Here is a 15239-nt window from a genome sequence, read left to right on the forward strand (position 1 = left end):
CCACCTCACCACTCTGTGGTCTCCTCATGCTGCTGCCACCTCACCACTCTGTGGTCTCCTCATGCTGCTGCCACCTCACCACTCTGTAGTCTCCTCATGCTGCCGCCACTGACCACTCTGTGGTCTCTTCATGCTGCTGCCACTGACCACTCTGTGGTCTCCTCATGCTACTGCCAGCTCAAAACTCCATCATTGGGCCACTCTGTGGTCTCCTCATGCTGCTGCAACCTCAACACTATGTCATTGAGCCACTCTGTGGTCTCCTCATGCTGCTACCACCTCACCACTATGTCACTGGGCCGCTCTGTAGCCTCCTCATGCTGCTGCCACCTAAAAACTATGTCACTGGGCCACTCTGTGGTCTCCTCATGCTGCTGCCACCTCACCTCACTGTGGTCTCCTCATGCTGCTGCCACCATTCTATGGTTTCCTCATGCTGCTACCACCTCACCACTCTGTGGTCTCATCATGCTGCTGTTACCTCACCAGTATGTCACTGGACAACTCTGTGGTATCCTCATGCTGCTGCCACTCACCACTCTGTCATTGGGCCACTCTGTGGTCTCCTCATGCTGCTGCCAGCTAAACACTCTGTGTTCCCCTCATACTGCTGCCACCTCACCATTCTGTGGTCTTGGCATGCTGCTGCCACCTCACCACACTGTGGTCTTCTCATGCTGCTGCCACCTCACCACACTGTGGTCTTCTCATGCTGCTGCCACCTTACCACTCTGTAGTCTTGTTATGCTGCTGCCACCTCACCACTATGTCACTGGGCCACTCTGTGATTTCCTTATGCTGCTGCCACCTAATCATTCTGTGGTCTCGGCATGCTGCTGCCACCTCACCACTCTGTGCTCTCCTCATGCTGAGGCCACATCACCACTCTGTGGTATCCTCATGCTGCTGCCACTGACCACTCTGTCACTGGGCCACTCTGTGGTCTCCTCATGCTGCTGCCACCTCAACACTATGTCATTGAGCCACTCTGTGGTCTCCTCATGCTGCTGCCACCTCATCACTATGTCACTGGGCCGCTCTGTAGTCTCCTCATGCTGCTGCCACCTCAACACTATGTCACTTTGCCACTCTGTGGTCTCCTCATGCTGCTGCCACCTCACCTCACTGTGGTCTCCACATGCTGCTGCCACCATTCTCTGGTCTCCTCATGCTGCTGCTACCTCACCACTCTGTGGTCTCCTCATGCTGCTGCCACCTCACCACTCTGTGGTCTCCTCATGCTTCTGCTACCTCACCACTATGTCACTGGTCCACTCTGTGGTCTCCTCATGCTGCTGCCACCTCACCAATATGTCACTGAACCACTCTGTGGTCTCCTTATGCTGCTGCCACCTCACCACTCTGTGGTCCCCTCATGCTGCTGCCACCTCACCATTCTGTGGTCTTGGCTCGCTGTTGCCGCCTCACCACTCTGTGGTCTCCTCATACTGCTGCCACCTCACCACTCTGTGGTCTCCTAATGCTGCTGCCACCTCACAACTCTGTGGTCTCATCATGCTGCTTCTACCTCACCACTATGTCACTGGACCCATCTGTGGTCTCCTCATGCTGCTGCCACCTCACGACTCTGTGGTCTGCTCATGCTGATGCCACCTCACCACTCTGTGGTCTCCTCATGCTGCTGCCACCTCACAACTCTGTGGTATCCTCATGCTGCTGCCACTCACCACTCTGTCATTGGGCCACTCTGTGGTCTCCTCATGCTGCTGCTTCCTCACCACTCTGTTGTCTTCTCATGCTGCTGCCACCTTACCACTCTGTGGTCTCCTCATGCTGTTGCTACCTCACCACTCTGTGGTCTCCTCATGCTTATGCCACCTAACCATTCTGTGGTCTCGGCATGCTGCTGCCACCTTACCACTCTTTGTCTCCTCATGCTGCTACCACCTCACCACTCTGTGGTCTCCTCATGCTGCTGCCACCTCACCATTCTGTGGTCTCTGCATGCTGCTGCCACCTCACCACTCTGTGGTCTCCTCATGCTGCTGCCACCTCACCACTCTGTGGTCTCCTCATGCCTCTGCCACCTCACCTCTCTGTGGTCTCCTCATGCTGCTGATACCTCACTACCATGTCACTGGGCTCCTCTGTGGTCCCCTCATGCTGCTGCCACCTCACCAGTATGTCGCTGGGCCACTCTGTGGTAACCTAATGCTGCTGCCTTCTCACCACTCTGTGATCCCCTCATGCTGCTGCCACCTCACCACTCTGTGGTCTCCTCATGCTGCTGCCACCTAAACACTATGTCATTGGGACACTCTGTGGTCTCCTCATGCTGCTGCCACCTCACTACTATGTCACTGGACCACTCTGTAGTCTCCTCATGCTGCTGCCACCTAACCACTATGTCAGTGGGCCACTCTGTGGTTCTGATCATGCTGCTGCCACCTCACCTCTCTGTGGTCTCCTCATGCTGTTAGCACCTCACCACTATGTCACTGGGCCACTCTGTGGTCTCCTCATGCTGCTGCCACCTCACTACTCTATGGTCTCCTCATGCTGCTGCCAGCTCAACACTATGTCATTGGTCCACTCTGTAGTCTTCTCATGCTGCTGCCACCTCACCACTATGTCACTTGGCCACTCTGTGGTGTCCTCATGCTGCTGCCACCTCACCACTCTGTGGTCTTCTCAACCTGCTGCCACCTGACCATTCTGTGGACTCCTCATACTGCTGCCACCTCATTACTACACTGTTGACTTTTCATGCTGTTTCCACCCTCCCCACGCCACTATTTATCCTTTTTGGCCTGGACGACATTACCATTTATTTGACCCTTCTTCTGATCTGTCAGAAGGAAGGAAAAATGAGACACACAACGATCCTGTCTATGTAGCAGCTGTAAGGCCTGTATAACATAGTCCCTTTTATGCATCACAATTGGCTTATGATTTGATAGCCAAAAGCAGTAGATACAAAACACAAAAGACATGCAAATATTCCATTCACGTGTCATCTCTCATTTTGGAGCCACTCATTTTTTTGTTTTATGGATTACTGACCATGTGGGGGTTATTGTTCTGACGGATCAGAGGAAGAGCAAAATATTCAGTGACGTCAACACAAACTTACTGCTGACACCCTCTCCACTCTGTCAGGGGGGCTCTACTTGTATCAGACTTTAATAGAACAGGTTCTGTAGAAATCAGCAGATAACGGTGTAAAAGGAGTGCGATTTTTCACTTTACAGTAGAATCTTGGGCCACTGCCTGGTTCTTTATACCTGGCACTAACATTGATCTGTAAGGCTTAGTTCTCACTTGAGTTATTTGGTCAGTTTTGGCCCCATAACTGCCCAAATAAGTGTGAAGTGATTCTAAGAACGACGCCTGTCATCTGCGTGTCATACTGACTCACAGTATTGTTTCACTACCACAGCAGACTCCCTATGCATGTTTCTGCAAGGCACGGTGTTCTACACCACTACACTGGCTCTCTGCTGCCAGGAAATAGCAGTTTTTTTTTAACAAGATTCACCATGAATAATCTCGGATCGAATCGAATCTTTTTGGAAAATTCGGCTAACAGACCGAATCGAATTTTTAAGAAATTCACTCATCTCTAGTAGGTGCATTAAAAAAACTGTTCTTTGCACATAGTCAGTTCTTTTACATAGTCTTGGAAACCCCATTCAACTGTATGTTTATATATTGTGTAATGGGAAACAACTGTAATAAATTGTTCTTGTACTTGTTGTTTTGTTTCCCTTATCTGCTTTATTTATTCATTCTTTGCTCTGCAGACCTCCTACCTCCATATATTGCTAAAGCGCCAGTGGCCCAGATTTAAAAATGTGTCTATACTGAAATCTTTCTAAAAAGAAAGTGGCACAATTTGGCACAACTAGGCTTTCTCCAATTTCTTCAGACTAGCTCTAAGAGGATGAAGCTTACTGGGAAGGGGACATGTCTTCACAGTAAAGGAGCAAGGCCTAAAATGTGAGAAAATGCAGCAAAATTCTGTTGAAAAATAAACTGGTAACACTATCCCAACCACTAGATGCTTTAAACTTAGGCAGTCTAAACATGGGCCAGATTTATCACACAACCTGAGCCAAATCCACTGTATATCCTATGTGTGGCTAATTTTACATGCCTATCTTACAGATACACAGTATTACACAGGATATACACAGGAGTATTCCCATGCCAGGCATTAATAGCATATCACTAGGATATGCCATTAATGTTAGATGGGTATGGGTGTCAGGGCTGGACCTGCACCTATCTGTCTCCAGGAAGGGGTTTCCGAAGTGAAGGAGAGCACACCATGCATGAGCCGCATGTTCTGCATTCACTGCTATGGGAGTTCCAAAAATATTCGAGCAAGTGGGCTTGAATATTTTTGAAAGTCCCATAACGGTGAACGAAGGGTGGCCGGGCATGCACCTATCTCCAGGGGTCCCATTCTGGAGATAGGTGCAGGTCCCATGTAAGGACCACCTCCTATCCACACATGCACATATGGTATGCTAGAGGGGCACTGTGACTTGTCCCTGCAGTGGAGGCTGAGGACATGGTGGAGGATGAGGAGGCAGAGATGGACATTGTCGCAGGACCAACGGCGTGACAATGTGGAGGCGGAAGTGGCATAACCTTGACAAGTTGCTGGTGTGGCTGTACAGGAACCACATTCACCCAGTGGGCCGTAAAAGACATGTATTCTCCCTGACCGTAGTTACAGCTCCACACGTCGGCGCTGCCGTGCACTTTGCCAGACACCGACAGGCTCAAGGACTGGCCCACCTTCTGTTCTACATATTTGTGCAGGGCTGGTACTTCCTTTTTCGAAAATAAATGACGGCTTGGGACTCTCCACCTCGGCTTGGCACGGGCCATCAGTTCTCTGAAAGGTGCGGAGTCCACCACTTGGAAAGGGAGGGACTGCAGCACCAGTAACTTGGACAGGAGCACGTTCAGCTTCTGCGTCATTGAATGCATGCACGTATACTGCTGTCTCTTGGCAATCGCTTCGGTGATCGATTGCTGATGGAATGACTGATGAGGAGGAGCAGGAGCATCTGGACCAGCAGAAGATGGGAATGACAGACATCTCCCTTCGGCTGAGGTGGTGGAGCCTTGACAGCCTGAAACCTGGTGCGTGTCACAGGCTGATGCAGCTGGACCACCACATCGGAGCCATGGTTCTCCCAGGCCACTGTATGGTAATGCTGCATATGTTGACGCAGGGCTGTAGTGCTAACATTGGGACCCTGGCCACGCTTCACCTTCTGCCCACAGATGCGACATATGGCCACGTTCACCTCCTCTGGTGCTTTGGGAAAAAACTGCCACACCGCTGAGTAGGTGATTTTCCCCCCTACAGTCTGCACTGACTGATTGCTACTGCAGCTGCCTCCTTGAACCCATGCACCACTACTTCCCAGGCAGATAGGCTGCTGCGAAGCATGTTTGGCTCCCAACCTCCCACTGCTGCCACCCTGCTGACTCCCGGTCACGCTAACGACTTGCTGGCTCAGCCGCTGCCTGACGTGCAAGCTGCCACCCTCTTCTCCTGATGATGATGAAGCCCCTTCTTCACCCGGCTCCCAAGTGCGATCGGCTTCATCATCATCGAGTAGTGTCTGCACATCACTGATGTCCTCCTCCATGGCCTCTGGGTCAGGAGCCTGACCACTCGCAACACAAGCTCCCGTGCCACTCTCCTCATCACTTATTGCCTGCCTAGCGTTGGAAGTGGTGGAAGTCTCCTCCACATCTTGGCTGGGCAGTAGCTGCTGACTGTCCTCTAGTAGCTCATCCTGGCTGAAAAGTGAATCTGAGCCCACTATATGTAGTACTTCTTGCGGTGATGGAACAGAAAAGGCCAGAGGCAGGTTGAGGACAGGTGAGGGCAAAGGGCCTGCTCCCGGGCCATGCCAACTAAGCGTTGTGTCTGACGAACCCACCGACCGTTGGTTGGGGTGTCTGATGTCACTTGGGATGATGTGGATGACCGAGTTAGCCAATCAAGAACCGCAGGGTTGCTGGTCAAGACATGACCGCTAGATGACACCGGGAGCTCAGGCCTCTCGCTGAGACTACTGCTGCCACAACCCCTTACTCTGCTGCGACCTCTGCTTGCACCAGAAACATTCAGGCCTCTGCCACTCCTCTGTGCATGGCCTAGCACTTCTCTGCCTGACATAGTTGTAGCTGAACTAAACAAATGAAATGGAAATTAAAACACCCCTAAAAGCGACGAATATCTTTTTCTTTTTGTACTGAAATAGGCCACTAAACGCTTTAACCACAATTAACAGCTGAAATGCACTGAGAATATATTTTTCTTGTTATACAAAAATTCGACCTTATACACTTTGACCAGAAAAAAAATTAAAGAGTGAAGTGCGTATATATATTTTTTGCAGTACTGAAATACGCCCCTATACGCTTTCACCAGAAATAACTGCAGCAGTGAACTGAGAATATATATTTCTTGTTGGACTGAATTAGGCCACTGTACGCTATGACCAGAAAAAAATTAACCCCTTAGGGACGCATGATGTACCGGTGCCTGCTCGGAACACGGTGCCTGCTCAAATCATTGAGCAGGCACCACGTCTAAATGCGCGTGACCCCCGTGTCTATTCAGACTTGCGGTTTGCGGCTTTTTATTGTGCTGGCGGCGGTAGTCGGTGGTGCCATTGGGTCCTCATGGGCTGTGGGGGGGACCCGATGGCATGGAAGACAGCGCGATGCCTAAGGAAGGCATCGCGCTGCCTTCCGGTGAAGAGCCTGTGAGATCCAGCCCCCTGGATCTCACAGGCCGGAAGCTGTATGAGTAATACACACAGCATTACTCATGCAGCCAATGCATTCCAATACAGAAGTATTGGAATGCATTGTAAAGGATCAGACCCCCAAAAGTTCAAGTCCCGAAGTGGGACAAAAAATTAAGTGAAAAAAAAGTTGAAAAAATAAGTTTCCCCCCCCAAAAAATTAAAAGTTTTAAGTATAAATAAACAAAAACATCATTTTCCCCAAATAAAGTAAAAAAAATCGGTAGAAAATAGGGGGGAAAAAAAAGTATGCATATTAGGTATCGCCGCGTCCGTATCGACCGGCTCTATAAACATATCACATGACCTAACCCCTCAGATGAACACCGTAAAAAATAAAAAATAAAAACTGTGCTAAATAAACAATTTTTTTGTCACCTTACATCACAAAAAGTACAACAGCAAGCGATCAAAAATGCATTTGCCCACCAAAATAGTACCAATCTAACCGTCACCCCATCCCGCAAAAAATGAGCCTCTACCTGAGACAATCTCCCAAGAAATGAAAAACTATGGCTCAGAATATGGAGACACTAAAACATCATTTTTTTTGTTTTAAAAAAGCTGTTATTGTGTAAAACTTACATAAATAAAAAAAAAGTATACATATTTAGTATCGCCACGTTCGTATCGACCGGCTCTATAAAAATATCACATGACCTAACCCCCTCAGATGAACACCGTAAAAAATTGAAAATAAAAACTGTGCTAAATAAACCATTTTTTGTCACCTTACATCACAAAAAGTGTAATAGCAAGCGATCAAAAAGTCATATGCACCCCAAAATAGTGCCAATCAAACCGTCATCTCATCCCGCAAAAAATGAGACCCTACCTAAGATAATCGCTCAAAAACTGAAAAAACTATGGCTCTCAGAATATGGAGACACTAAAACATGATTTTTTTATTTTTCAAAAATGATATTATTGTGTAAAACTTACATAAATAAAAAAAAGGATACATATTAGGTATCGCCACGTCCGTATAGACCGGCTCTATAAAAATATCACATGACCTAACCCCTCAGATGAACACCGTAAAATATTTAAAATAAAAACTGTGCTAAATAAACTATTTTTTGTCACCTTACATCACAAAAAGTGTAATAGCAAGCGATCAAAAAGTCACATGCACCCCAAAAGAGCGCCAATAAAACCGTCATCTCATCCCGCAAAAATCATACCCTACCCAAGGTAATCGCCCAAAAACTGAAAAAACTATGGCTCTCAGACTATGGAAACACTAAAACATGATTTTTTTTGCTTCAAAAAAGAAATCATTGTGTAAAACTTACATAAATAAAAAAAAGTATACATATTAGGTATCGCCGCATCCGTGACAACCTGGTCTATAAAAATATCACATGATCTAACCTGTCAGATGAATGTTGTAAATAACAAAAAATAAAAACTGTGCCAAAACAGCTATTTCTTGTTATCTTTCCTCACAAAAAGTGTAATATAGAGCAACCAAAAATCATATGTACCCTAAACTAGTACCAACAATACTGCCACCGTATCCCATAGTTTCTAAAATGGGGCAATTTTTTTGGAGTTTCTACTCTAGGGGTGCATCAGGGGGGCTTCAAATGGGACATGGTGTAAAAAAAAAACAGTCCAGCAAAATCTTCCTTCCATAAACCGTATGGCATTCCTTTCCTTCTGCGCCCTGCCGTGTGCCCGTACAGCTGTTTACGACCACATATGGGGTGTTTCTGTAAACTACAGAATCAGGGCCATAAATATTGAGTTTTGTTTGGCTCTTAACCCTTGCTTTGTTACTGGGAAAAATTTATTAAAATGGAAAATTTGCCAAAAAATTGAAATTCTGAAATTTCATCTCCATTTGCCAATAACTCTTGTGGAACACCTAAAGGGTTAACGACATTTGTAAAATCTGTTTTGAATACCTTGAGGGGTGTAGTTTCTTAGATGGGGTCACTTTTATGGAGTTTCTACTCAAGGGTTGCATCAGGGGGGCTTCAAATGGGACATGGTGTCAAGAAAAACAGTCCAGCAAAATCTGCCTTCCAAAAACCGTATGGCATTCCTTTCCTTCTGCGACCTGCCGTGTGCCCGTACAGTAGTTTACGACCACATGTTTCTGTAGACTACAGAATCAGGGCCATAAATCAATATTAAAATGGAAAATCTGCCAAAAAAGTGAAATTTTGAAATTGTATCTCTATTTTGCATTAATTCTTGTGGAACACCTAAAGGGTTAACGATGTTTTTAAAATCAGTTTTGAATACCTTGAGGGGTGTCGTTTCTTAGATGGGGTCAATTTTATGGAGTTTCCACTCTAGGGGTGCATCAGGGGGGCTTCAAATGGGAGATGGTGTAAAAAAAAAACAGTCCAGCAAAATCTGCCTTCCAAAAACCGTATGGCATTCCTTTCCTTCTGCGCCATGCCGTGTGCCCGTACAGTAGTTTACGACCACATATGGGGTGTTTCTGTAAACTACAGAATCAGGGACATAAATATTGAGTTTGGTTTGGCTGTTAACCCTTGCTTTGTAACTGGAAAAAAATTGTTAAAATGGAAAATCTGCCAAAAAAGTGAAATTTTGAAATTGTATCTCTATTTTCCATTAATTCTAGTGGAACACCTAAAGGGTTAACGACATTTGTAAAATCAGTTTTGAATACCTTGAGGGGTGTAGTTTCTTAGATGGGGTCACTTTTATGGAGTTTCTACTCTAGGGGTGCATCAGGGGGGCTTCAAATGGGACACGGTGTCAAAAAAACAGTCCAGCAAAATCTGCCTTCCAAAAACCGTATGGCATTCCTTTCCTTCTGCGCCCTGCCGTGTGCCCGTACAGTAGTTTACGACCACATATGGGGTGTTTCTGTAAACTACAGAATCAGGGCCATAAATATTGAGTTTGGTTTGGCTGTTAACCCTTGCTTTGTAACCCTTGTAAAAAAATTATTAAAATGGAAAATCTGCCAAAAAAGTGAAATTTTAAAAATTGTATCTCTATTTTCTATTAATTCTTGTTGAACACCTAAAGGGTTAACAAAGTTTGTAAAATCAGTTTTGAATACCTTGAGGGGTGTAGTTTATAGAATGGGGTCATTTTTGGGTGTTTTCTATTATGTAAGCCTCGCAAAGTGACTTCAGACCTGAACTGGTCCCTACAAATTGGGTTTTTGAAAAATTCTGAAAAATTTCAAGATTTGCTTCTAAACTTCTAAGCCTTGTAACATCCCCAAAAAATAAAATATCATTCCCAAAATTATCCAAACATGAAGTAGACATATGGGGAATGTAAAGTAATAACTATTTTTGGAGGTATTACTATGTATTATAGAAGTAGAGAAATTGAAACTTGGAAATTTGCAATTTTTTTTAAATTTTTGGTAAATTTGGTATTTTTTTAGGCCAAAAAATTTACTTTTTTGACCCAATTTTAGCAGTGTTATGAAGTACAATATGTGACGAAAAAACAATCTCAGAACGGCCTGGGTAAGTAAAAGCGTCTTAAAGTTATCAGCACTTATAGTGACACTGGTCAGATTTGCAAAAAATGGCCAAGTCCTTAAGGTGAAATAGGGCTGAGTCTTTAAGGGGTTAAAGAGTGAAGTGCATATATATATTTCTTGCAGTACTGAAATACGCCCCTATACGCTTTCACCAGAAATAACTGCAGTAGTGAACTAAGAATATATATTTCTTGTTGGACTGAATAAGGCCACTGTACGCTTTGAAAAGAAAAAAATTAAAGAGTAAAGTGTGTATATATATTTCTTGCAGTACTGAAATATGCCCCTACACGCTTTCACCAGAAATAACTGCAACAGTGCAGTGCGTATATATTTTTCTTTGTGTACTGTAATACGCCCCTATATGCTTTTCACAGAGATAACTACAACAGTGTAGTGCATATATATTTTTCTTATTTTACTGAAATACGCCCCAATACGCTTTCACCAGAAATAACTGCAACAGTGCAGTGCATATATATTTTTCTTTTTTCACTGTAATACGCCCTATACGCTTTTCACAGAAATAACTGCAACAGTGCAGTGCGTATATATTTATCTTTTTTTAATGAAATACGCTTCTATACACTTTCACCAAAAATAACTGCAGAAGTGACCTGAGAATATATATTTCTTGTTTAAATAAAATAGGCCACTGTACGCTTTAACCAGAAAACAATTAAATAGTGAAGTGCGTATATATTTTTCTGGAAGTACTAAAATACACCCCTATACGCTTTCAACAGAAATAACTGTAAGTGCAGTACGTATATATTTTTCTTTTTTTAATGTAATACTCCCCTATATGCTTTTAACAGAAATAACTGCAACAGTGCAGTACGTACAGTACAGACCAAAAGTTTGGACACACCTTCTCATTCAAAGAGTTTTCTTTATTTTCATGACTATGAAGGCATCAAAACTATGAATTAACACATGTGGAATTATATACATAACAAACAAGTGTGAAACAACTGAAAATATGTCATATTCTAGGTTCTTCAAAGTAGCCACCTTTTGCTTTGATTACTGCTTTGCACACTCTTGGCATTCTCTTGATGAGCTTCAAGAGGTAGTCCCCTGAAATGGTCTTCCAACAGTCTTGAAGGAGTTCCCAGAGATGCTTAGCACTTGTTGGCCCTTTTGCCTTCACTCTGCGGTCCAGCTCACCCCAAACCATCTCGATTGGGTTCAGTTCCGGTGACTGTGGAGGCCAGGTCATCTGGCGCAGCACCCCATCACTCTCCTTCATGGTCAAATAGCCCTTACTTTCAAAGTTTTCCCAATTTTTCGGCTGACTGACTGACCTTTATTTCTTAAAGTAATGATGGCCACTCGTTTTTCTTTACTTAGCTGCTTTTTTCTTGCCATAATACAAATTCTAACAGTCTATTCAGTAGGACTATCAGCTGTGTATCCACCTGACTTCTCCTCAACGCAACTGATGGTCCCAACCCCATTTATAAGGCAAGAAATCCCACTTATTAAACCTGACAGGGCACACCTGTGAAGTGAAAACCATTTCAGGGGACTACCTCTTGAAGCTCATCAAGAGAATGCCAAGAGTGTGCAAAGCAGTAATCAAAGCAAAAGGTGGCTACTTTGAAGAACCTAGAATATGACATATTTTCAGTTGTTTCACACTTGTTTGTTATGTATACGCCCTATACGCTTTCAACAGAAATAACTGGTAACAGTGCAGTACGTATATATATATTTTTTTTACTGTAATATGCCCCTATATGCTTTCACCAGAAAAAAATGCAACAGTGCAGTGCGTATATATTTTTCTTTTTTACTGTAATACGCCCCTATACACTTTCACCAGAAATAACTGCAACAGTGCAGTGCGTATATATTTTTCTTTTTTACTGTAATACGCCCCTATATGCTTTCACCAGAAAAAACTGCAACAGTGCAGTGCGTATATATTTTTCTTTTTTACTGTAATACGCCCCTATACACTTTCACCAGAAATAACTGCAACAGTGCAGTGCGTATATACTTTTCTTTTTTTACTTAATACGCCCCTATACCATTTTCACAGAGATAGCTGCAACAGTGCATTGCGTATATATTTTTTCTTTTTATACTATAATACGCCCCTATACTTTTTCACCAGAAATAACTGCAACAGTGCAGTGCGTATATATTTTTCTTTTTTTACTGTAATACGCCCCTATATGCTTTCAACAGAAATAACTGCAACAGTGCAGTGCGTATATATTTTTATACTGTAATAGGCCCTATACGCTTTCACCAGAAATAACTGCAACAGTCCAGTGCGTATATATTTTTCTTTTTTTAATGAAATACGCCCCTATACGCTTTCACCTGAAATAACTGCAGAAGTGACCTGAGAATATATATATTTCTTGTTGAAATGAAATAGGCCACTATACGCTTTAACCAGAAAACAATGAAATAGTGAAGTGCGTATATATTTTTCTGGTAGTACTACAGGAAAGACAAAGAAGGCAAGAAGGGATGGCCCTGTATGTGAAAGATACCATGAAATATAATTTGATGCAAGTTAGCGAGACCAATTTAGAGTCAGTTTGGGTTACCTTGCAGCTTGATAATCATAAGGTAACTTGTGTAGGTGTGATATATAGACCACCTAGCCAAGTCAAAGAATTAGATGATCTACTAGTTCAGGAAATAGCTAAAATAACATTGAAGGGGGAAGTTATCATTATGGAAAACTTTAATCTTCCTGATGTAAACTGGAAAACCAAAATAGCTAGTTCTGCCAGGAGTACAGATATTCTAAATTCCCTACTGGGATTATCTACAGCAAGTAGTTGAGGAGCCAACCCGGAAGGAGGCCATTTTAGATTTAGTATTCACAAATGGGAATTTGGTATCTGATATTACTGTAGGGGAAAGCTTGGGATCTAGTGATCACCAGTCAGTGTGGTTTACTATAAGTACAGTGACTGAGTCATACCACACAAAAACAAAAGTTTTAGATTTTAGAAAAACTGACTTTTCTAAAATTAGATTAGTGGTATACGAGTCCCTATCAGATTGGAACAGTTTCAATGGAGTCCAGGAGAAATGGGACTACTTAAAAGTGGCACTATTGAAGGCAACAGAAAATTGCATTAGGCTTGTCAGTAAAAGCAAAAAAAGGAAGAGACCACTGTGGTACTCAGCAGAAGTGGCCAAAATCATTAAAAACTAAAAGATAGCATTTAGTAATTATAAAAAAAAAAAATTGAGGATGACAGGCAAATTTATAAGATTAGGCAGAGAGAGGCCAAACAAGTTATAAGAGCTTCTAAAGCACAGGCAGAAGAGAAATTAGCTCAGTCAGTGAAAAAAGGCGATAAGACATTCTTCAGATACATAAATGAAAAAAGGAAACTAAAACAAGGAATTACCAAATTAAAAACAAAAGAAGGAAGGTATATGGAAGAAGATAAAGAACTAGCTGACTGCCTCAATGAATACTTCTGTTCAGTTTTTACAAAGGAAAATAAGGGAAAAGGACCTCAGTTAGGAAAGAAGTCTAATGAATCTTTTGATGCATGTGTCTTTACAGAGGAAGAGGTTCTAAGTCAGGGGCCTGATGGGATACACCCAAAGCTATTAAAAGAGCTCAGCGGCGAACTAGCAAAACCATTAACAGATTTATTTACCAATCACTGGCAACAGGAGTCGTCCCAGAAGATTGGAAATTGGTAAATGTTGTGCCCATTCACAAGAAAGGTAGTTTTCACGGCTGAGGATGGGGAAAACCCTCAGCCGTGCGATGACAGAGGATGGTAGTCACGTCTTGGCCAGAACCACAGAACTAGGGAGCAGGTCACCTCCTATTGCCTCCCTAATCTGACCCTAACTCCTAGTGACATGAGCCGACCTTGAAGGTAGGAGGACTCATGCTCTGGAACCTCGGGTCCCTACTTGCTCTCCGCCGGTCCCTACGCTAGGAGCTGGGTAGACTACCTGTTCCTCCTGGACATGGAGAAACAGGAATCTAAAGATGGCCAAACTATAAAGACAGGGGAAACGGAAACAGGCATATGGCAATGGCAGGTAAGTGCAACTAGTACTAACACCCACCTGCCACAGACAGAGGGCCTGGGACCCAAGTATCAATGCTGCTGTCCACAAACACAAACGACAGAGCACACACACCACACAGGACACCAGGAAACCATACGCTGAAAAGAATAGACATGACACACAAACACATCCTCATAACATCGTGTATAAACAATACATGACAATTTGTTTATGACCACAAGGGTGGCCCCCACTGGCAGATGGAAATACCAGGAGGGTTTCTCCAGCAAAGCATGGCTGAAGAACCCCTCAGCTTCAGATCTCCAAAGAGGCTTTATAGCCCAAAGTGGCCACACCCACACAGACACACACAGGAGAGGGAATTAACCCTTCCAACACTAACAGGGAGTGAAACCACTTAAAGGGGAAGTGTCCAAATGCAAATCACACTGTAGCTGTTACCGCAGGCAACGACATGGGTGGCGACCATGTCCTGGGAGTCAGCCAGAAGGCCGAGACACTGCCACCACATGTACACATACCAAACGTTGCCAGGGGCAGCCACAGTGAAGGGAAGTGTCACAGTGCACACCTAACATAAACCTAGTGCACACCAGACATACAAAGTGCATAACATACACACACACACCTAACAGAGAGGTTGCTAGGTGCAACCGCATGCACATTGCCGCAAGCTGCCTAGCACCAGCTCAGGCTGCTCTACTGCGAAAATACCCAACTACTTGTTGCCCGCGGCAACCACAAGTGAGGCTACACACTAGCGGCCCTCACCTGTGGTTGAACAACTAAACCAGACCGCAGGCAACCGCATGCGGTAAAGGAGTCACGGCCATGACCATGGCCGTGACAGTAGTAGGGAGGAATCGGGCAACTATAGGCCAGTAAGCCTGACATCAATAGTGGGGAAATTAATGGAA

This window comes from Bufo bufo, chromosome 2 (genome assembly GCF_905171765.1).
Source record: "Bufo bufo chromosome 2, aBufBuf1.1, whole genome shotgun sequence".
NCBI classification, from domain to species: Eukaryota; Metazoa; Chordata; class Amphibia; order Anura; family Bufonidae; genus Bufo; species Bufo bufo.